A 21,856-nucleotide genomic window follows, 5' to 3' on the forward strand; every position below is an offset into this window, starting at 1 on the left:
GTGTAAAACTCCTTGCCTCCTGTCCCCTTCCCTCCCCCAGGCTCTGAATAAAGCTGCAGTTCTGGGAGCTGACCTAGCTGGACCCCAGGGGCCCAGGAAAAGAACAGGGGATGTGACAGGATCACAGTCTCGCTTTCACATCCACCCAAACGAACCCCTCGATCAGGAAGAGGACCACGGAGGAGGGCTCACTGGCCCCGGCCTGCACTCAGGGCTTTCACCCGTGGCTCCCACTCACCCTTCTGTCAAGACCTTCACCCACTAGCTTTGGGAAGTCCCTCCTCACCTCAGTTTACCCCATCTCCCCTGGCTGTGTTCTGACAATGGAAGGAGAGTCCGGCCTCCTTTCCCGGCCTCCAGCAGAATCCTCACTGCCTCCCTTAATCCCCCACCCTTCCCACCTCCATACCTGTGCTCAGCTCTTGGGTGCCCACCTGTACAGCACCCTGCCCTCCCCAGTCCAAATCTCTCTCCCAGTCTCCCGCCCCGAGCTGAGTTCCTCCAAGGAATCCTCAGGGACCTTGACTCCAGACCCTGCCACGAGCTCTGGGCCTGACAAGACCTACTCTACCCACAAAGGACCCCATCACGCTCCTGCACCCACCCACCGTCGATAGCTACTGAGGGCTGATCTCTGCCAGGCTAGGGCCGGGGCTCCTAGCGGTGGTCAGGACGGCCAGAAGCCTCCCTGCCCGTGCAGAGCTCACGGTCTAGGGGAAAGGAGACTGTCGATAAATGAGCTGAATCAGAAAAACGTCTAGTAAGTGAGATGGTAAGCGCTGAGGACACACACAAAGGAAGGGTCAGGACAGTGTTGAGGGTCAGGAGAGGTTGGAATTTTCAATGAAGTGATTGGGGGGGGCGTGGCTGGGAAGGGGACACTTGAGCAGCGACCTGACAGGGGAGCGGAGAGGGAATCATTGGGATACCCGGAGGAAGAGCACTGGGCAGGGCAGCACAGAGGGAAGAGTCAGGACAAATGTCCCCAGGTGTGGTCAGAGCAGAGGAGGCCAAGTGGCGGGGCAGGCGGTGGGGGCAGATCATGTAGGGACTCGTGGGCCACGGGGATCACTCTGTCCTTTCCCTGGAGTGAGGCAGAGCCACACGAGGGCTCTGAGCAGGGAAGGGACGTGGCCTGACTCACGTCCACAGGCTCCCCATGGCCACGTGTGGGGCACAGACTGGGAGCGGGGAGCCCGGGGAGGTGCAGGACGTGACGGTCCAGCGGAAGACAGGGGTGGGCAGGCCCACGTGGGGGCTCAGGAGGGAGAAGCGGGCAGGCTCCAGGCGTGTGGTAATGGTCGCGATGACGGGACTTCCTGAGGACCGACACCACTTTCCGTACTGGCTGCGGCAAGCGCGCCACGGGGGCGGGGGCTTGGTCCAGTCTTGCCCATCGCCGCACCCCCGGTGCCTGGCACATTCCGCCTACCCTCTCCCGGCCCTTCACATCACCCAACAAGTTACACAGTCATGAGTGTGCCTATTGTCTCCCACTAAGTCAGTGGCTCGGCACAGGCGGGACCCACGTTTCAGTTGATTACGGCTCGGTCCCAGCACCTAGCGTGGGCTGTTCCTTCTTGGTGGCCGAGTGGATGGAGGGGACGGGCGCATGCTTTGGTGCCGACTCTGGCCCAGGCCCGCACCAGGCGTGCGGCACCAGGCGTGCAGACAGGCCACAGCGAGCCCTCCGCACAGTTCCTCTTCCTTTCTCCTTCCCAAACCAAAACGCTGAGGTCCAGAGAGGGGAAGTCACTGCCCAGGGCTGCCCAGCACCAGGTCACAAAAGTGCCCACTCTGACCCACAGAGAAGGTCACCACCCCCTCTGCCTCCTGCTTCCCTGCGTCCCAAGCTCCAGCCAAGGCCTTTGCTCCAGACAAAGGACCCCAGAGGTTTATGGGACAAGAACGACAGCAGAGACAACTCTATGCCGATAACCAGAACCAAGATCAGAAAGGCTGCCTTGGTTAGGAGGGAACCAGAAGCAACGGTAAACCAATGGCTCTCCCCAGGCCTCCCCCTTGGATAAAACTCCCCGCTGGGACTTACCAAGCCCCAGACCAGTTGGGCTCTTTCAACCTCAGGACCTCATCCCTCCCACTCTCTTCACTACAACTGCGCTCGCCTCCTGCATTTTTGTCTCAGACACCTCAAGCGTGTTCCAGCCTCAGGGCCTTGGCACCTATGCTTCCCTCTGCCCGGAGCTGCGTGGCTCACCCTTTCCTGACATTTGGGTCTCCGTGCAAATAAAACCTCATTAGAAAGGTCTTTCTTGACCCCTGACAAAGTTTGCACCCCTGCTTTATCCTCCTCTGTGGCATTTATTAGTACCTGACCTCGTGTACATGTGGACTGTTGGTCCCCTCCTCCTCCTCTCCCCCCAGTAGAGGCTCCCTCTCCCTGAGAGCAGGGGTCTCTGTCTCATTCTTGCTGTAGGCTTGGCATCCGGAGCAGTAGGCACTCAACAAGTATTTGTGGAGCAAAGGAGGGATGCCATTGCCCAAGTGATGCGTCCAGACCCTGAGGGGGGACAGGCGAGGCTGGTGGAGGCGGAGAGTGGACATCAGTCCCCGATCCCTGCCTCACACCACCTGCAAGTCCGACCTTGAGGCTCCAGCAGGAGTTGGTCCGGGCTTTGGAGACCAAATCCGGCTCTTTGCGAAGAAGCTGGTGCGTGTTCCAAACACCACAAGGGGCGCCCACCGCGCTCCTATCCCGGGGCCCTGCCCACCCCAGGGAGGCCCACCCCAGCCACGCTGTGCTGCCGAGGCTCCAAACGTGAAGTGACAGCCTATTTTGGCGACAGGCAAGAGGCAGGTCATACAGTGACAGATGCCGCAGGAAACCCATTGGTCCCCATAACGGGTGAAATCCCATGAGATGACACAGATCCTGGGGTCCCCCTGGCCTGGGAAAGTCTGGGGAGTGAGGAGCAGCCCTGCCCCCCCCCAACCCGGCCTCTGTGCAGACAGTGTCAGGCAAGGACTCGGGAGGCGGTGGGTGGTTAGGAGTGAGCCACCCAAGCTCTGTCACCGGCTCCACCACTCCCAAGCTGTGCGCCCCTGCACAAGTGATTCAACCTCTCTGGGTCTCATCCGCAAACCAGGGATGACGACAGTCCCTGTCTCCTGGTACTTTTTGGATGACGGAATAAGGCGACGCGTGAAAAGCATTTAGAACAGGACCCACCACCAAGCGGGTCCTCGCTACGGGTGAACCTGCTGCTGGGAACAAATAAATGAAAGAGGAGGCCGGGCACAGCCGTCTCCTGGCCAGCACAGGGGTGCCAGCCTGTCTCTGTTGCCTGGCTTTCTGCAGGGCCCGGATGGGGAGCAGAACGGGCTGCACTGTCCGACGACGGGTCTGCCTCTCCCGCTGCACCAGGAGCCCTCCGAGAGGGCAGGGCCTGGGGCCATCTCAGCCCCTCTGGGTCCCCAGCCCTGCCCAACACAGGGTGGGGCACAGCTCAGAGCGGGACTGAATGAAGAGACAGTATTTCCTGTGCCCAACTGGGCCGGGCAGGTGCCCAGAGCCCCAAGGAGGCCAGGCGGCTCCTCCGGCAGCCCCGGGCCCGGTGCCCCGCACCCCCCACCAGGCACAACAGGACACAGACACAAAGGGCACCCCCAGAGGTGCCCAGGGTGGGGACAGAGGCCACAACAAGCCTGAAAGTGTGGATGAGCCCCCAGGGACCAGGAAAATCCGATTCGACTTCATTCATTCTTCCCCTGAGGGAGGGCAGGAAGGAGGGAGGGGGTCACAGGCAGGAAAGAGCGTCTGGAGCCCCCCTCCTCCCCCCACCAAACAACTCCCCCCTACACACACACACACACACACACACACACACACACACACACACAGGAGCCCTAGACACTGAAGTACATGAAGCTGCCCCACCGCATCTTGGTGACAGCAGCCGTATAGGAGCCTCGGAGCAGGAAAGGACGTTCCACCCTGAGCCTTAGTTCCCGCCTCCGGAATATAGGCCCCAGCAGCGAGTGGCCAAGCTCCGAGTGGGAGAAGCGGCCATGAAGAAGGGTCTGGCCCGGAGGAACCAGAATGGAAGGGCCAGGATAATCGGCAGCCCCGCAGCTGCCTCTCCACACAGAGTACAGAGACCACCCCCCACTCCCCGCCGAGATGCACAGACTCCCGAAAGAGACCCACAACACATGCCAACGAGATACACCATACAGACCAGCCACCCACCTTAAAACACAGGCACCCGCGCGCATATACACAATCCCAGATGGTCCACAACTGCCGGATTTACCTAGAAAGGACCCAGACACATACTCAGGAACACTCCCCGAGACAGAGTTAGACCCCGAGACCCACACAACCCTAGCTCCACACACAGAAGGTAATGAGACCCCACACCAGACCCAGGCACACCCATGGCCAACCCCAGGGTCATCCGGGGTGAGCCAGCGGGGCACAGCCCCTCAGGACCACCCCCACGAAAGCAGGCCCCAGGAATGTGCCCCCACAGAGGTGCTCAGGGGCCTGCGCTGAGGCACGCAGGAAGCCCCAGGAGACAGACACCTGCCTCTGAGCACGTGGAAACACGGCCACCTCGCCCCTGGCCCCGGATCGGTGTGAGCCCTTGAGCACGTGTTACCCTGGCCCGGGTGGCTCTGGTCGCCAGGCGGTAGGACTGCCCTCCCACGCCCCATGTGGTCCTCCCCTTTCCTCCCCTGCTGCCCGAGGCCAGGGTCGGCTCACCTCCACCATCCTCTTCCCTTGTCCCGGGCCACCCTCACTGGGGCAGGCCAGCAGACAGGCTTCCAGCCGGCAGAGCAGTGAACGGGGATCAAGGGGTTCCCTGGCCCACGACGCAGGTGCCCACCAAAGAGAGCTGGCTGGCTCTGCACCCCAGCCTCTCTGGCAGCGGGTGGTGCCGAGGCCCGCCCTGGCAGGAGTCGAGCTTGGCAGTGGCTCCGGTCCACGGAGGGGGGAGGGAGGAGGGAGGAGGGAGGAACAGAGGGAAGGAGGGGCCGAGCCTGGAAAGCCGGGGCCACGTGGCCACAACTGCCCCGGCAGAGGGAGGACCTGGGCAGGACACAGCAACGGGGGACCCAAGCCCCAGCCCTTTGCTTCAACGGGGTAGTTCCCCGCTGGCACCCCACACCCCCATGCCAGGCTTGGTGCCAGGGGCCAGGGAAGCAGTGGCCACACAGCATGGGGCTGAGCACCTGAGAGTGGCTGGCCAGGCAGCCAGGTTTGAGATGACAGCCCGGGCTGGGGGAGGGGGGCGCTGGTCAGGGTGGGGGGCCCCTCTGATGCGGAGGGGCGGCTGGAGATCCAGAGCTTGCTGTCTCTGCCCCCACCGGCCACCTCGTGGTTCCGGCAAGAGCTCCGAGAGGGGCCGCGAAGGGGGCCTCTCCTGCTGTACCCCACTCTCTCATTAGATGCAGGGAAGGTCACGGCGGACCCCTGACATGGACATCTCTAGGCGCAAAAGTGGGACTGGTGGGCCTGAATGGTGGACATGTGGAGGGAGAAAGGCGGGGAGGGCTGGGGCCTCCTCACGCCCCGCTGGCTCCCGTCTTCCAGGATGCAACTCACCTTCTGAAAGTGAGGGGCCCGACTCTCCAAGAACTGACTCTGGGCTGGGCCCGCTCTCGGCACCTACAACACACTCACCACTGCCCTAAAAGGGAGAGGTACTTTACCAGGGTCCTTTTACAATGGAGGAAACTGAGGCCCAGAGAGGTTGAAACACTTGCCCCAGGCACCCAGCAGGGAGATCGGGCACCAGGCTTCCCGGACAGGCCTCTGTGCCCTTCACCAGCTGTCCTGAGCATGAGGCTGGCTTGCCCTGAACCCCCATTCCACACAGGAGAAAGATGTTTAGAGAGGGGAAACCTAGAAGGTGTGTGCACACCCCGCCCCACCTCTGCCTCCCTCTTCCCTCCCCTTCCAGATCTTACTTCCTCTACAAAGCCTTGGCCGGCCCAGGTCAGAGCGCACTGCATAAAATGTGTTTTTTGTGTCTGTCTGTCTTCTCCCTGACAGGGGACTTGGGGGGCAAGACGGTGGGGCTGCCTGCTGTGTCCCCATCCACATTTCCGGCCCTGCCTCAGACACCTTCTTCTCCAGGAAGCCCTCCTTGACACTGGGCTGGGTCTGGTACCTCCTCCAGACTCCATCCTGGTGCCGACTCCTCCAGGCCACGCTGTCTCTGCCATGTCGGTCTCCCTCATTCGTTCACACATTTCCGGAGCTCCCGGCACCTGCCAGGCCGGCCTGTTGGAGGCCCTGGCAATTCAGCGCGAACAAACTAGACAAAACTCCCTGCTCCAGGGACTGACGTCGAGTGGGACTGCTTCCCCACGGGGGCGGGGTCCCGTGAGCGGCGGAGACCAGGTTCTCAGGTTCTCACAGGTGGCCTAGGACAGGTGCCCAGTCGATGGTAAGCCCGTGAGAACAGCGAGCAAGTGGCCCAGGCGGGCAGGTGGACAGAGAAGCCTGTGTCCTTCCCACTCTCCTGCTCTGGCGCCTCTACAGAGACGACTCACAGTGGCCAACTCCCCGAGGACTTTATCACTGGGACCAGGAGGACCGCACCGGCTCCGAGGTCCTGGAAACCCCACCTTCCCTCCTGTCTACCACCCACCCACCAAGCCAGGGGCTCCCAGTCAGGCCCAGGTTGGGTCCGGCATGGGGGGGCCACAGCAGGGCAGGTCTAGGAGACCCCAGAAGTCCTAGATCCCAGGCCACGCCCTCCTATATGGGGTGGGGCACCTGTCAGGCAGCCGCCCAGAGAGGAGCCAAGTGGGTGGGCCCCCAGACCTTCCCAGACCGGACAGGCAGGTTTGGGCCGGCTGGCTGGCTGGCTGGATTGGGCAGTTCTGGCCAGCCAAGGGAAACTAGGTCCCAAGGGAAGGGATGGGGGGAGAGGGAGGGAGCACGCTTTCCCCAGAAGCCACACTGGAAACAAGGGGTCCTCCTGGGAACAGGCTTCAGGGGCAAGGAGAGGCGGCTCCCGGATCATCTCACACCGGAACAGATTGTTATACGGCTCTGTGTACATAACCCCCAAGTACAGACTAAACCAATAAACCCATGCAAAATTCATCACCTTCCGTCACATCTGGGCTTCATCCATCCCCTTTCTTCCCTTTCCTTCTTTCTGGCTCTATAGGACACAGGCCCAGGGTTCAAAAGCCAGTGGCACCAAAGGGTAAACAGTGACAGGCCGGCGCCCTCCCGGGCGGCCCCAGCTCAGCCCCAGAGGTAACCTCTACGCAGTTTCTTTTCTTTTTCCTGAGAGAGCCTACACAAGCGCGCGCGTGTGCACGCGTGTGCGCACACGTGCTCGCACACCGTTTGAAAAACAAAAGCAAAACAGAAATGGCAGCCCACCACGCATACTCTCCCGACCTTGCTTTTCTCAAAAACGTGCGTTGGGTCCTCTGCACTCCCGGCGGCCTGGGGGAGGAGCTCAGCAGCACCCAGGCGGCCTGGGGGAGGAGCTCAGCAGCACCCAGCGGAGGTGAAGACACACCCTGGGGACCTAGCACGTGCTCTCCCGGGCACATTCCCTCGACACCTAGAAAGCGCTCTCCCGGGCATGTACGGAGCTCTCCCGGCCAGCGGACTGCTGGCCTCAGGGACGCACACGGGTAAGTTCCCACAGCACAGTCGGAATCAGCTAGAGAGACTGGGAGCGACGCACGCGCTTGTCCCCCAGAGACGGATGACGATCTGGGATGTGCTGGCTCCACGGGGTGGTACGCAGCAGTGAGAAGAAATGAGCCACAGCTACCTGTGAATGGACAGTCGAAAGCGAAGGAGCAAACCGCAAAACAATGCGTCCCGTGACTTGGTTTAGAAAGAGCTCAAAACTAGACACAATGAAATACGCTGTTTAAGGATGACGACAGAGGCGGCGAAACCCAAGGAGAAGCACCGGGCGGTGACTGTCTCCGAAGTCAGGGGAGGGGCTGCCTCTGGGGCAGGGAGGGCCTGAGAGGGGGTCCTGGGGGGCTGGCGCCAGCTGCTGCTTCTCCTGGGGCGGGGGCGCTAGGTGGGTTTCCCCTTCACAGTAACTGGTTACGCTACACATTCGTGCCTGATACCCTCCTCGGCTTGCAGGCGAACGATTTCAAATTATGTTACCGGGGCGCCTGGGCGGCTCAGTCAGTTAAAGGTCTGACTTTGGCTCGGGTCAGGATCTGCTGTTCCCAAGTCGAGCCCCACGTAGGCTGTGCTGACAGCTCAGAGCCTGGAGCTTGTTTCTGATTCTGTCTCCCTCTCTCTGCCCCTCCCCCACTTGTGCTGTCTCTCTCTCTCTCTCTCTCTCTCTCAAAATAAACATTAAAAAAATTTTTTTAAATAAATAAAATTACGATGTTAGACACAAGTACATATGTGTATATATGTATCCGTGTGTGGGTTTATGTATGTATAATATACATACATTATATACATAGTCTTTACGTGTCTTAGGTGATTTTCCAGGCCTCGATCGTTGCAAAGCACTGCGTGCACTTGAGCTGTTGCGCGGAAGGACCGGGATGCCCGAGCCAGTCCCCACGGGGCCAGGTAGGTGGTTTCCAGCCTTCTGCTCTTACAAATGGTGTGGCAAAACGACGCCCGTGTGCAGATGTCACTTCATGGGTGTGCCAGCATGTCTGTGGGCCACGTGCTGACAAGTGGGCTCGCTGGACAAGGACCATCACCGCCAAGCCGCCCACGTGAGCGCTCCCCACCCCCCACAGCCCCTCGGCCTCCCAGCCCAGGGTGCTGTCTCGCTCTCTTCGCTCCTTGCCTGTCAGATAGGGGAGGTCTGGCCCCTCTCGGCCTACTTTTCATTTGCATTTTCTACTTAGGATGCACACCCCATCGTAGTCTGAAAGCCATCAGACTCCTTTCCCGCCGAGTGTCTCCACCAAGCCTTTGCCTATTTTCCACGGGCCCAGGGAGACCTCTGTAAATCCAATCTATGTCCCTTTCCTGCCGAAACGCTAGCGGGCACGCACGGCTAAAGCCACCCCCTCTCCAGGGTTCCCCAGGCTCTCCCAGCCTCTCTGGGCTCATATCCTCACCTTCCCTTTCCCCCCAGTCGCGGGTGCAAACTCCTGCCCACGTTCAGGGTTTCTGTCAAGAGAAATCCAATCCACGTCTGCCCTGTGTCACCAGGGCTGGGGCGGGGGTGCAGCCTGGTCCCTGCCCGCTGGGGCCCCTGATCAAGGATCAGACACATGAAATGTGAAATTCCAGCTGAGCCAGGCTGGTTGGAGGGACGAGAATGCGGCGGAGCAAGGCCAGAGAGGGGCAGCAGCCAGGCCACAGGCGAGCCAGGGGGAGCCGGGTGGGTGCTGGCGAGGGGCCTGTCCTTGCCAGAGAGAACTCTGGCTGTCCTGTCTGCGGAGGACGAGATCGAGGTGGCTTGAGTGGGTGTGGGGGACAAGTGACAAGACACAGCATCGGTCCAGGCAACTGATGAAGGCAGCCGGGACAGCGGGACGCAGAGAGAGGGGGACAGGCCGGGGCGATACTTGAGGAGTCAGATACAGGGGCTGAGGACGAGGCAGGCGTCAAGGGGGTCTCGGAAGTTGGGTAAACCACAGTGCCACCTTCCACACAAGGGGGCCTGAGAGGAACTCCAAAAGCGACAGGCCCCAGGCCCAAGAATTCTGGAACAGAGGAAAGTGGAGGCCTCACTCCCCCTGATGTGAAGGCCCACTCACAAAGCCGCAGTAATCAGTGCGGATAAACACACACGGGTCAGCGAGCCGGAGCGAGGACCCGCAAACAGACCCGCGCAAATATACACACTGGTGTTTAAAAAACTCATTTTGCAGGGCGCCTGAGTGGCTCTGTCGCTTAAGCGTCCGACTCCCAATGTCAGCTCAAGTCACGATCTCGCGGTTGGTGAGGGCGAACCCCACGTCGGGCTCTGTGCTGACAGTGAGGAGCCTGCTTGGGATTCTCTCTCCGCCCCTTCCTGCGGGCACACGCATGTTCTCTCTCAAAATCAATAAATATACTACTTAAAATAAACAAACACTGGCTTTTCCTTCTTTGTGGTAAAATATACACAATATTTACCATTTCAACCATTTGTGAAGCATTAAGTATCTCCGCAGTGTTGTGAAACCATCACCACCGTCTACACCCAAAATGTTTTCGTCATCCCCAGCAAAAACCCTGTAGCCATGACAGCAGCCCCCATTCCCTCCTGCCTCCCAGGCCCTGGGAGGCTCTGTTCTACTCTCTCCGGGAACTTGCCTATTCTGGGCGTCTCCTTTAAGTGGGATCTTACAACACTTCTCCTATGTCTGGCTTCTTACGCTACGCATAATGTTTTCGAGGTCCATCTACGTGGGAGCATTTTTCAAAATGTCACTCATTTTTGTGGCTGAAAAATAACTCACTGTGTTGTATATATACACATCATATTTTGTGTATCCATTCATCCGTTGATAGCCACTTGGGTTCCCTCTACCTTCTAGCTATCGTGAACAATCCAACTACGCACACTGATGGACAAATATCTATTCAAGCCTCTGCTTTCAACTCTTCTGGGTATATACGTAAGGAGTAGAACTGCCAGGTTACGTGATGGTTCTATGTTTAACCGTTTGAAAAACTACCAGACTGTTTTCCACGGCGGCTGCTCTGTGTTACATTCCCATCGGTGATGCGTGAGGGCTCCCGGCTTCTCCACATCCTTGCCAATACTTATTTTCCCTTTATTGGTAACATTTATCCTGGGAGGCGCGAAGTAGGATCTCGCCGTGGTGACTTACTTCTGGCCCCCCAAAAAGCACAAGCAACTCAAGGGAGAAAAGGGCATTTCCCGTAAACGGTGCTGGAATCATGAACCCTGATCTTCAACCCCGCCCTTTGCACCCACGTTAACTTATAATGGATCACAGACTCAAATATAAAACCACAAAACTTTCAGAAACCAACTGACCAAACCAACCTTCAGGATCTAAGGCTAGGCACAAATGTTAGACTGGATATGAAAAGACCCATAAAAGGAAAAATTAATAAAGCAGACCTCATCAAAATTATAAACTTTTGCTCTGCAGAAGTCCACAAGAGGGGGGGGACAATCTACCGATTGGGAGACAAGTTTTACAAGCCACCCATCTGACCAAGGACTAGTCTCTAGAAGAACTCCCCAAATTCAACAGTAAAAAAACCAAGCAACCCCCGGAGAAAATGGGCAGAAGACACGAAGAGACATTTTACCAAAGACGGTGTAGAGACAGCAGTCAGCACATGAAAGGATGTGTGGCGACAGACGCAAATTAAAACCACAATGAGTTACCGTTCACATGCCTAACAGAGCGGCGAAAATCGAAAACAGCGGCAACACCAAATGCGGGTGCAGATGCAGAGAAACGATCATTCGCACACTGCTGGGGGGAACGTAAAATGGTACACGGTTTGGTGATTTCTTTCTTTTCTTTTTTTTTGGCAATTTCTTTAGATGTGCAACTGGCCATACTGCCCAGCAAGTGCACTTCTGGGTATTTACCCCAGAGAAACAAAAATTTACGTTCACACGAAAACCTGTATGCAACTGTTTATGGCGGCTTTATTTGTAATAGCCGCCAAAATGAAAACAACCCAGAGGGTCCTTCCATGGGTGAAAGGATAACCTGTGGTACGTCCATACCATGGGACACTCATCAGCAAGAAAAGGGAACCAACTATTTTTTAAAAAATACCTATTCTATTTTTTAATGTTTATTTATTTTGAGAGAGAGAAAGAGAGAGAACAAGTGTCCACGAGTGGGGGAAGGGCAGAGAGAAAGAAAGAGAATCCCAAGCAGGCTCCGCACTGTCAGCGAAGAGCCCAACGTGGGGCTCCAACTCACAAACCGTGGGTTCATTTCCTGAGCCCAAGTCAGACACTTAACCGAATGAACCACCCAGGCGCTCCAGGAACCAACTGTCGATACACACAACAACCTGGGGAACTCTCCAAAGAATTAGGCTGAGTTAAAAAAAAAAAAGCCAACCAAAAGGTTACATACAGTAGGATTCCACTTACGTAACATTCTTTTCTTTTTGAAACTGTAAGCTTTTTTGCTTTATTTTATATTTTAAATTCTCCTTATTGTTACAGTTCTTTACATCAGGGCTGTGAAAATTGTTTCACAGTACATCCCATTTTTGAAATGCAGGATTATAATAATGGGGAACGGACAGATGAGTGACTGTCAGGAGTTAGGGACGTGCCAGGGAGGGCATGTGGCTATAAAAAGGCATCAGGAAGGAACCTTGTGATGGAATGTTCTGTCTCTTGACTGTATCAATGTCATTATCCTGGTCGTGGTCTTGTACTAACTATAGTGTTTGCAAGATGTTACCTCTGGGGAAACAGGGGCCTTCTCTGTGTTATTTCTTGCATCTGCCAGTGAATCCACGGTTATCTCGAGATAAAAGCTTAGTCAAAAATATTAATACTTGAGGGGAACCTGGGTGGCTCAGTCATTACAGAGGCTGCTTGGGATTCTCTCTCCCTCTCTCTCTGCCCCTCCCCTGCTTGCTCTCTACCTCTTCCTCAAAAATAAATAAATAAACGTTTGAAATATATATATATATATAAAAATAATTTAAAATATATATATTTTTATATATTTTATACATATTTATATTATATTATATAATTAATATATTAATATATTATGTTATATATATTATATATTTATATATTTTTGTATATTATTTTAAAAATATATACATATATTAATAATTTATTTAAAATGCCAGAGACCCTTGCCCACCTTTTAGCTTTTGAACATGCGATTCACTCTCCTTGGAACACCATTCCGCATACTAACTCTTGTGCCTCTTTTAGCCTTCAGCTCAGAATTCTCCTCTTCCAAGAAGGCTTCCCTGATTTCCTAAGCCCAGTTCTCTGGGCTTCCTCCTCCACAGCCAAGGCAGTGATCTGTGCTCCACGGTCATTCTGGCTGTCACCGACTGGTGCTGTCCGTCTCCACCACTAGAGCACAAGTTCCATGAGGAAAGACCATGGGCTGACCGGCCACCAGCCTTTCCCCGGCGTCAGCCAGAACAGAGCAGGAGGCACAGCGGCACTCAGGGAATATCTACAAAATCAATGAGTGAGTGGCAGTGAGGACAATAACACAGCTCGCACTCAGTACAAGGATTCTCCGTGCCAGTCTCTTTTGAGTGCTTTCCGTGGATGAAATAATCTTTATACAGTCCCATTTTATAAATGGGGAAACTGAGGCCAACAGAGGGAAGTCGCCGCATGCCAAAGGTCACCCAGCCAATAGGCGGCGGCAGAGCCGGGGAACGCATTCAGAGCCTTTGATAGTCATCTCCACCCCCGAGGGCCTCTCCGGAAAGGCTGGATGAGCCTGGCTACCAGGGGAAGCAGAGGGGCACAGGGGGCAGGCAAGAGAAGAGACCGTCTGGCCCTCAGCCTGCAATCGGTTCCTCTGTAGTGGGACAAACAGACCCCGGATGATACCAGAGTTCCTTTATCTCTTACAGGTGCTCAGTGAAGACCCCTTACATGTCAAGGGCCTGTGACTGAGTCCCATGTGGTGACCTGGGAAGCCAGCAGTGCCCTCCATGGACAGAAAATGCCGATGTCACTTGAGGTTTCAAACCACCGCCCCCCCCCCCCCCATGCCCTCCCGAGGCTCCCCCAGGGCTGGGCTGCTTTCATCTGGCAACTGTGGGGGCGGGGGAGGCAGCTCCGACCCGCACTGGGGAACATTCCTATTGGCACAGGACTTCATTTGTCCACCTAGAGAAACCTCGAGAGCAAAATACTGAGAGCAAATTACAGCCGAGAGCTGGCGGTCTGGTGTCATTACACTCCGCTTTAAAAGCTGCGGAGCAACATGGGAGACTGTGTAGGGAGGCACCAAGGGACCACGGTGAGGCCTGAATACCAGCAGGTGGGCACAGAGGGCTTTCCCCAGGGCCAGGGTGTCTCTCCTCTCAGCTGGGCAAGAGGGACTAAGGGGGGCCGTCAGGTGATTCCCTGTCCTCTTGGGGCATCTGATAGCTCTCAAAATTCACAAAAATAGAAGCAACAATTAAAAGGAAGAAAAGGGGCACCCGGGTGGCTCTGTTGGTGAAGCGTCCGACTTCGGCTCAGGTCATGATCTCACAGTCCGTGAGCTCGAGCCCCGCATGGGGCTCTGTGCTGACAGCTCAGAGCCTGGAGCCCGCTTGGGATTCCGTGTCTCCCTCTCTCTCTGCCCCACCCCACTCACACTCTGTCTCTGTCTCTCTCTCTCAAAAATAAATAAACATTAAAAAACATTTTTTTTAAAGTAAAAGGAAAAAAAGACGGTTGGATTTCTTTGACAAAGCTGGTGACACCTACCTTCCAGATCTGGGTGGTCGTTAGATGGGGGTACACCTTAGAATCATTCATGAAACTGAACAGGGGGTGATGTACTTTTTCTCTACACATGTCCTATTTTACACTCCCGTGTGGCAAACACCAGGGACGGCAATTCCGACAGCTGGAAGCTTCCTCTATATGCACCTGTACCTTCAGACAACCTCCCTCTCTTGAGCTCTCTCTATCCCTCAACACACACACACACACACACAAGCTGTAAACTGCTATCATAATCACAACAGTCCTCCTTGGCCCCTTGCAGCTCTTGGCCTGTTTCCTTCAAGGAAGGCACAGGCCTGCAAGCAGCCAGCCCTGGAGCCCTTGGATGCTGCCACGGCCGGGGTCCCCGTACCCTGGACGCTCCCGTGTCCCATGTGCATCACTCTTCAGTGAGTGAGCCCTTCTGGCCAAGGGAATGTGTCCCTGCCCTGCCCTACCCTGGGGCACCAACAGCCAGTCATACAGAGTAGAAGGACAGAGTTAAGATTTAGTGAAGTGTCCCCCTGGAGGACACTTTACGGGCTCATCAGTGCCCTATGCTGGAGACACAAGACGGCAGCGAGGCCAGCTGAGAAGCATTCCGTTCGGGCGCCCTGCTGGCCCAAAACGAGGCGGTGGGCAGGGTGCTGTTAATACCCCACACTGCAGAGGAGGAAAGTGAGGCTCAGAGAGGGGAGGTGCCAGCCCAAGGTCACACAGCGTGTATCAGAGCCAGGAGTCCGTGGTAGGTCTGACGCAGGCCAAAGTCTGCTCGCGTAACCGTGTTCATCCTCTCGTTTCATGCGCCCGGTAATTATTGCGCACACAGTGAGCGCCAGACACGGTTTTAGGCACTGGGGACACAGCAGTAAAGAAGACAGTCCCTCCTTCCCAGAGCTTAAGTTCCAGTGGGGGAGATAAGACAATACACATGTAAACGAAAAAGGACGTAACAAGGGGGCGACGACAGGGAGCACAGTCAGGGAGGTCTCCGAGGCGGGTGGCACTGGAGCTGGACCAGAGGGCAGGGAGGAAGCCACGAGGCAACCCAGGGTAGAGGGGATGGCCACCACAAAGGCCCCCGGACCGAAGCCCGCCTGAGACACGCCAGGATGTGCGAGGAGGCCAGCGTGGCCGGGAGCGGTGGGGGCAGTGGTACAGTTGAGGTCAAGGAAGCCCGCGCGGACTGTGGAAGAAAAGTAGCTCCCATCACACCCTTTTCTGCACGGTCTCCGCCTGGCTGAGTCCTGACCACAGCCCTCCTGGGGAGGAGTGGTCCCCATCGTGTCCCCGAGGAAGCGGGTGGAGGATGGGACAGCTTCCCAGGCTGGCCCCGCTGGCCAAGGGCAGAGCCAGGCCAGGAGAGCAGCTCTGTGCCTAAATGACCACCAGGCCAGCTAGTGGCCAGCTAGGGGGTGACTCAAGGATGGGGCTGGGGGATGGGGATGGCTCTCAGCTGGGGGCCTAGGGGTCCTGGCAAAGCAGGAACCCGAAGCCATGCGCTCTTGACGACAGACAGTTCGTGGAGGCTGGTGGCTGACACACAGCGCTTTGCCCAGGCCCCAGCAGTTCCCGAGCCTCTGTCCTCAGGTACCCCCGCCCCACCCCACTCTGCTGTATCCGGATACCAGTCTGATTGGGAGCAATGGAAGAATTTTTCTTTCGATCCACTCAATTTTTAAAATTTAATGAAACTTACTTTATTTTATCTTTTTTTTTTTTTTAAGTTTTTTTTTTTTTTAACATGTATTCATTTCGAGAGAGACAGAGTGTGAGTGGGGTAGGGGAAGAAAGAAAGGGAGACACAGAATCCAAAGCAGGCTCCAGGCTCTGAGCTGTCAGCACAGAGTCTGATGCGGGGCTCGAACCCAAGAACCGTGAGATCATGACCTGAGCCGAAGTCGGATGCCTAACCAACTGAGCCAGCCAGGCGCCCCCTAGGCACTAATGTTGACCTGATGTTCATACATATAGTACCACCTGGGAAAGAAACAGAACCTAAATATAAACAAGCCTCTAGACCTAAGTCCCAATTTACAGGAGGCACAAGGGACAGAGGAACACGTTAAGAGACACAAGGATTCATCGGCTGGGTCCAGACTGTGGAAAACTCGAGGGGACAAAGCACTAGGGTCTTTGATAGATACACAATGCAAACAGCAAGCACACAAAAGCGCTGACACGAGAGGTCCCACAGACGACAGACGCCTTAAGGGGCCTGTCAACCAAATGCAAAGCACAGACCTTGTCTGGATTCCAAATCAAATGAACAAATTGAAAAAAAGGATGATAAGACAATTGGAGAAATGTGAGGATGTTAACGAACTACCAGCTCTTTTTTTCCTGTGACAACAGTATTGTGGGTTTGTTCTTTTAGACTCTTTAATCTCCTTCAGGAGGAAAATTGGGAAAACTTACGGCTAAAGTATATGACGTTTGGGAATTGCTTTGAAACAATCAGGGAGGTGGGGACTGCGTTACGAGATGAAAAAGCCCGGTGACATCATTGGTAACTGTGGATGCCGGTGACAGAGCCAGTGACAGGGACCTGGGGAAGGCATGAGACCACCCCTCTGAGCATGAATGAACACTTCTACACAAAGGTTTTACACGTTTTGCAAAAGGAAATGTGACCTACTGGTAACAGCAAAGAATTACGGCTTGCCCGCCCAGTGAATCTTTCATTACTAAATCCAAACACGTGTCCTGCCTCTAATAACTGTAACAGCGATCGCGGCCAAAGCCACCATGACGACATACGGATGGCAGCGCTGTGCTGACCATCACACACGCCACTGAGTCGCTCACTCCTCCCAGCTACTCCCAGGAGGCAGCGGGAACCCATCTCCTGCTCCAGATGTGGGAACCGACGCCGCTGCGGCATCCGGGGCTCCGGGGCCCGGCCGGGGCCCCAGGGGAAGCTCTGCCAGAACCGGAGAGGCCCAGTGGGGAGCCCTTGCCCTGAGTGGGCGTGGGAGAGGACCCATTTCCCCTCATTCTCCTCAAATAGTAAAGGCCCCCGCGATGCAACCTCCACATCTGAGCATAAGCTTTTGCTGAAACCAAACCCTGGGTTGCCCCGCAGGAGCTTGAAATGGTAACTGGCCACAGAGGGCACCACCAGACTTTTGGGCCCGCGGAGGGATCTTGGGTCACAGGATCGGTCACGTCAGGGTCTGCCGCCTGCCCGGACAGTCCTCCCGCGAGGCAGCAAAGCCGGCCCCAGTACCCGCAAATATCAGTGGGACGCTTGCCCCCACCCCCACTCCAGGTGCCAGGAGAGGTGATGGGGGCTGGGAGGGTGACGCCAGCATCCTTCCCATCCCTGTCTTGGGCTGGTGGACACCATCTCCCTCTGTGGCTTCAGCAGGATCCTGGCTAAATGGGAAGCCGGACAAGCTTCGACTCTCGGAGGAGGGAGTGAGAAATCGAGGCCGGGGAAAGGGGGAGAAAGGCGAAAGGCAGAGAGACATGGGGAGAAAGAGAGGAGGAGGGCAGGGAGACAGAGAAGGCCACCTCCAGGAGCCTGGAGGACCCAGGGATGGGAAGACGGGACAGCGGCAGAGGCTGTACCGCCAGCACGGAAGCCCTCCCTGGGCCCAGCGGCCTCATCTGTAACGTGGGAACAACAGTCCTATCTTCCGACAGTGCGCCTGTGGGGGTGACGTGGCTCAATCACGCCATGTCAGGAGCCTGGAAAGTGCCCCCAGCGTTGCAGAAGTGAACACATTTGCTATCATTTCTGTAGGCCGGTGGCTCTCATCTTAGCTAGTCACCCAGGGAACTTAAAACAAAACAAAACAAAAACTAATCAATGCTTGGGCCCCACAGCCAGAGATTGGGATTCAAACAAACAATCTGGGCTCGACCCCCCCAGGTGATTTAAAGTGCATGGGGTGGGGGGGGGGTAAGTGGGATGTCAGGGGCTGGGCAGGACACACAGCTCCAGGCCTGAGGCCTGGGGGGGTGGGAGGGGAGAGGTGGGACTTGTAAAGTGAGACAGACTGATGACAGAGGGGGAGGGAAGTAGAAAGGAGGGCCGGGGAGGGGCAGGGGCATTGCCTGGGAGGCCCCTCTGCCTGCTCATCCTCCCCCACCTCGGGCCACCAGGAATCTGGGGCCTGCAGAGGAATGCAGGCGGGCCTGGCACGGCCATCTCCGGGTCCCCTCCCCCTGCACAAACTCCCAGGAGCCCACCTCCGCCTGACCCAGCCAGAAGCCTCCCCTGGGAAGGCATCAGCTAGCCCTCAGTCCTCCAGCCCTCCCAGGCTTCTCGGAAGGCCCGTCCTGAACCCCTTCTCCTTTTGGGTTCTCTGCAGCTCACATGCTGGACCAGGCGCCAGGCCCAGCACTTAGCAGGGGTGGAGTGAGTGGCCCTGATCACCCTTATCACCTGCTCTGGTGGGCGGGGCAGGGGGAGGGGCGACCTGAGAAGGCCTCCCAGAGGGGGTGACCTCTAGTTCAAGACTCGGTGAGGAATACTTGAGATGAGGGCACTTAACAAAGGTGGGCAAGGCTAAGTGCAGCAGGCAAGCAGACTGGGGCAGGGCCCGGTCCACCAGAGGGGGCTCCAGGTTTGGGTCCTCGCCCCCAGGCAGTGGGAGACGTGGAAGGATGTCAGGCGGAGAAGGAACCCACGCTGACCTCAGCCACACCAGCTGCCCTCCACCTCTCTTCTTTCACGGGGATGGGAAACACCAGCTGGCCCACTGGAGGGTGCCAGGGTATCCCCAGGTCCTGCCACCCCAGAGGGGTACAGCTGGGCCCTGGTTCCTTCCTGCCACGCTGTGAGGAGACTCCTCCAGAGCTGCTTCCCGCATCCCTGAGCCTGTTCCCCGATAATTAAACTGTAAGCTGATTAGTCAAGGAAAACCTTTAATTAGCCCTTGAAATCATTCAGGAAAATTACAACCTCCTCTCCGGGCACCCTGCCCGCCTTCTTCCAGGGCCTAGGAGTGATGCCAGGGAGGAAGCAGGGTCTGGGGAAGGGGGACTCCTGCCCCTAATGTGAGCCTCACCTGGCAAAGGCCAAACCTAGGGTGCAAGGCACCTTGTGGGAGAGGAAGGCACGGACTCCCCCGGCCACATCATGAAGTACCTCGGAATAAATCCAACAAGAGGTGGGCAAGGACTGGAAAAGTCCAAGTGCTGGAAAAGCAGGGCACGTTCCTGAGAGACGTCAGAGAAGACAAATAAATGGGGAAATATACCATGTTCATGGACTGGGGAGACACAAGGTTGTGTCTGTGTGTGTGACAAGATGCTTGTCTAATATTTAAATAGAACTCAAGAAGCCAGGAATGGCCCAGACACTCTTGAAGAACAAGTAAGAGTGTTTGCTCTCCCCATGATCAAAACTTCTTATCAACTACAGAAATTAGGGCAGCATGGTAGTGATGCAGGAATAGGCCAAAAGAGCGAGAAAAGGACAGAGCACTCAGAGAGAGACCCAGTTATACAGACACGTGATCTATGATAAGCCCGACTGTGGAGAAAAGTCAGCCTGTTTTTAATAAATGGTATTTGGAGGATTGGGGATCCAGATGAAGAATATGAACCTGGATGCCTACCTCACACCACACACACACACACACACACACACACACACACACACACACCCAGGACAAAGAAAGACTAAAGGTGAGAAGCAGGACTATAAAACTGTAAAGGAAATGAGTGATACATTTGACCACATTAAAATTAAGAGCTTCTGTTCATCAAAAGACACAATAAAGAAGGCAAAAAGACAGGCAGCAGGCCAGGAGAAGATACTATAGCATCTCGGAAACAAAGGCTCTCATCCAGAACCTAGGATTTAACTCAAAAGAACTGACAAATAAAAATGCAGACAGCCTGATGGAAAATGGGCAAGTGACTTGAACAGGCTCTTCACAAGAGAGGAGCTTCCAGATGTCCCAGGAACAGGTGAAAGGCTGCTCCACCTGACCGGCCACCAGGGAAAGGCAAATCGCCAGGCTGAGGAGATACCACCAGACCTGCTTAGCACCAGCTTGCAGGACAGGCTAGCACTCACCACTGGTACCACCCTTACCCTCTATGAAAGGGGTCAAATAGTCATGGCCACCTTCTGGGATCTCGGGATGCACTGAGCAGACGCACAGGAGTGCTACGTGGGGCGCCGGGCCTGGTACGTGCAAACCTTCAATTAGTTTTCCCTATTAATCAGTCTGGGGAATAAGCACTCCCCAGACCTGAGGTCATTTCAGGCCCTCCCCTGCCTCTGAGCAGGGATGCCCCAGAAGGCTGAAAGTCCAAGAGGCAGACGCCAAGTGGGTAGCAACAGGATCTGTTTATCCACCAACCACTGTGTCCCTGGAGGCCACAAAGGGCCAGAGTATTTGTGGAAGGGAAACGAAAACAATCACGTTCATATTCATACGCCAGGCATCAGCTAAGTATGTTAGGAGCAGAACTTCATAGATGCCCTAGAACACCCAGAGTGGCCTCGATTCTAGAGAAGAACCGGGACGTGGAGAGGCCCGCGTGGCCGTCTGCATTCAAAATCCAGACTGACCACAGAACTGACACTGCTACCCTTCCATTCCCCGAAGGCCCCTGCGCTCTCCCAGCCTCAAATGCCCATCCCCAGCCAACCTCTATCCACCCTTCAAGTGGTGTTCCCTCCTTACCTGGGGCAGATCTCCCGTCATTGGTCACTGCACTCAGGTGACAACAGCACTCACAGCTTAGCACAGCTCATTCATTCCTGCTTTCACATTTAGTCCACCAGCGTTGACTGAGCAATCACGACACATACACATCAAGCTGAGGTTCTAGCAAGGGACACGGTAAGGGTCTCCCACGCTTACCCCCCGGCCCATGAAGCCAAGTTATGAGGGGCAGGGAGGACAATAAGCCAAGTGACCCACAAATCCTAATGTAATGTAATGTAGGATGAGTGCTACAAAGAAAATCAAGCAGGGGAAGGCGGGAAGAGACGGTGACAGGTCACAGAGGAAGCAGCATGAACCAAAAGCCCTGAGGCAGGACCCAGCCTAGAATGTTCCAGGAACAGCATGGCAGGAGAGAAGGGGAAGCTGGCAAGGAAGCTGGGCCAGGATCTCATGCCCTCCCCCCCGCCCCTGCCCCAAAGAGATGAAGCCACAGGAGGGTCCCCAGCAGGCAGAGACACGATGTGACCCCAGCTCCCTCTGTCCTCATGGGAGGATGGACTGTGGGGGCAGCGGGGGTGCGGGGAGTGAGGAGGTGGGGGAAGAGAGTGCATTAAGTAGGGGCTGACACAGGGAGAGTGAAAGGTTCTCTTCTGAAGGTACAGCCAGTGGCTTTCCTACCATGGTGGATGCAAAGGAAGAGGACAAGAGGAGTCAGGATGATACCAGACTCCTGGCCGGATCTACAGGATGGATGGGGTGCCCGTTGATGAGACAGGGTCACTGGGGGACGACGGGGGCTTGGGAGTCTGGCTTCCTTTACCTGTGTGTCGACCTTTGACCAAGGTCTGTGCACTAAGACAGGGTACACTAAGGGCCACC

The 21,856-nt window shown here is 56.0% G+C and overlaps 1 protein-coding gene across 6 annotated transcripts in view; it reads right to left on the reverse strand.

Annotated features, from left to right (window-relative positions):
* Positions 1–21,856, reverse strand: part of PAK4 (p21 (RAC1) activated kinase 4) — a 44,769-nt gene that overhangs the window by 14,479 nt on the left and 8,434 nt on the right. The window contains exons 1-2 of one of the 6 annotated variants that reach the window (XM_053905965.1): positions 4,727–4,929; positions 4,211–4,274 (exon numbers count right to left, since the gene is read on the reverse strand). The exons of 3 other annotated variants lie outside the window; for them this stretch is intronic. The gene's annotated coding sequence lies outside the window, so the exon portion shown is untranslated. Of the gene's footprint in view, positions 1–4,210; positions 4,275–4,726; positions 4,930–16,760; positions 16,891–21,856 lie in introns of those variants that run through there. 2 more of the 6 variants (XM_053905963.1, XM_053905962.1) reach the window with 2 other exon arrangements.

This window comes from Panthera pardus, unplaced genomic scaffold, assembly GCF_024362965.1.
Source record: "Panthera pardus isolate Hobbes unplaced genomic scaffold, ASM2436296v1 HiC_scaffold_18, whole genome shotgun sequence".
Classification (NCBI taxonomy): Eukaryota; Metazoa; Chordata; class Mammalia; order Carnivora; family Felidae; genus Panthera; species Panthera pardus.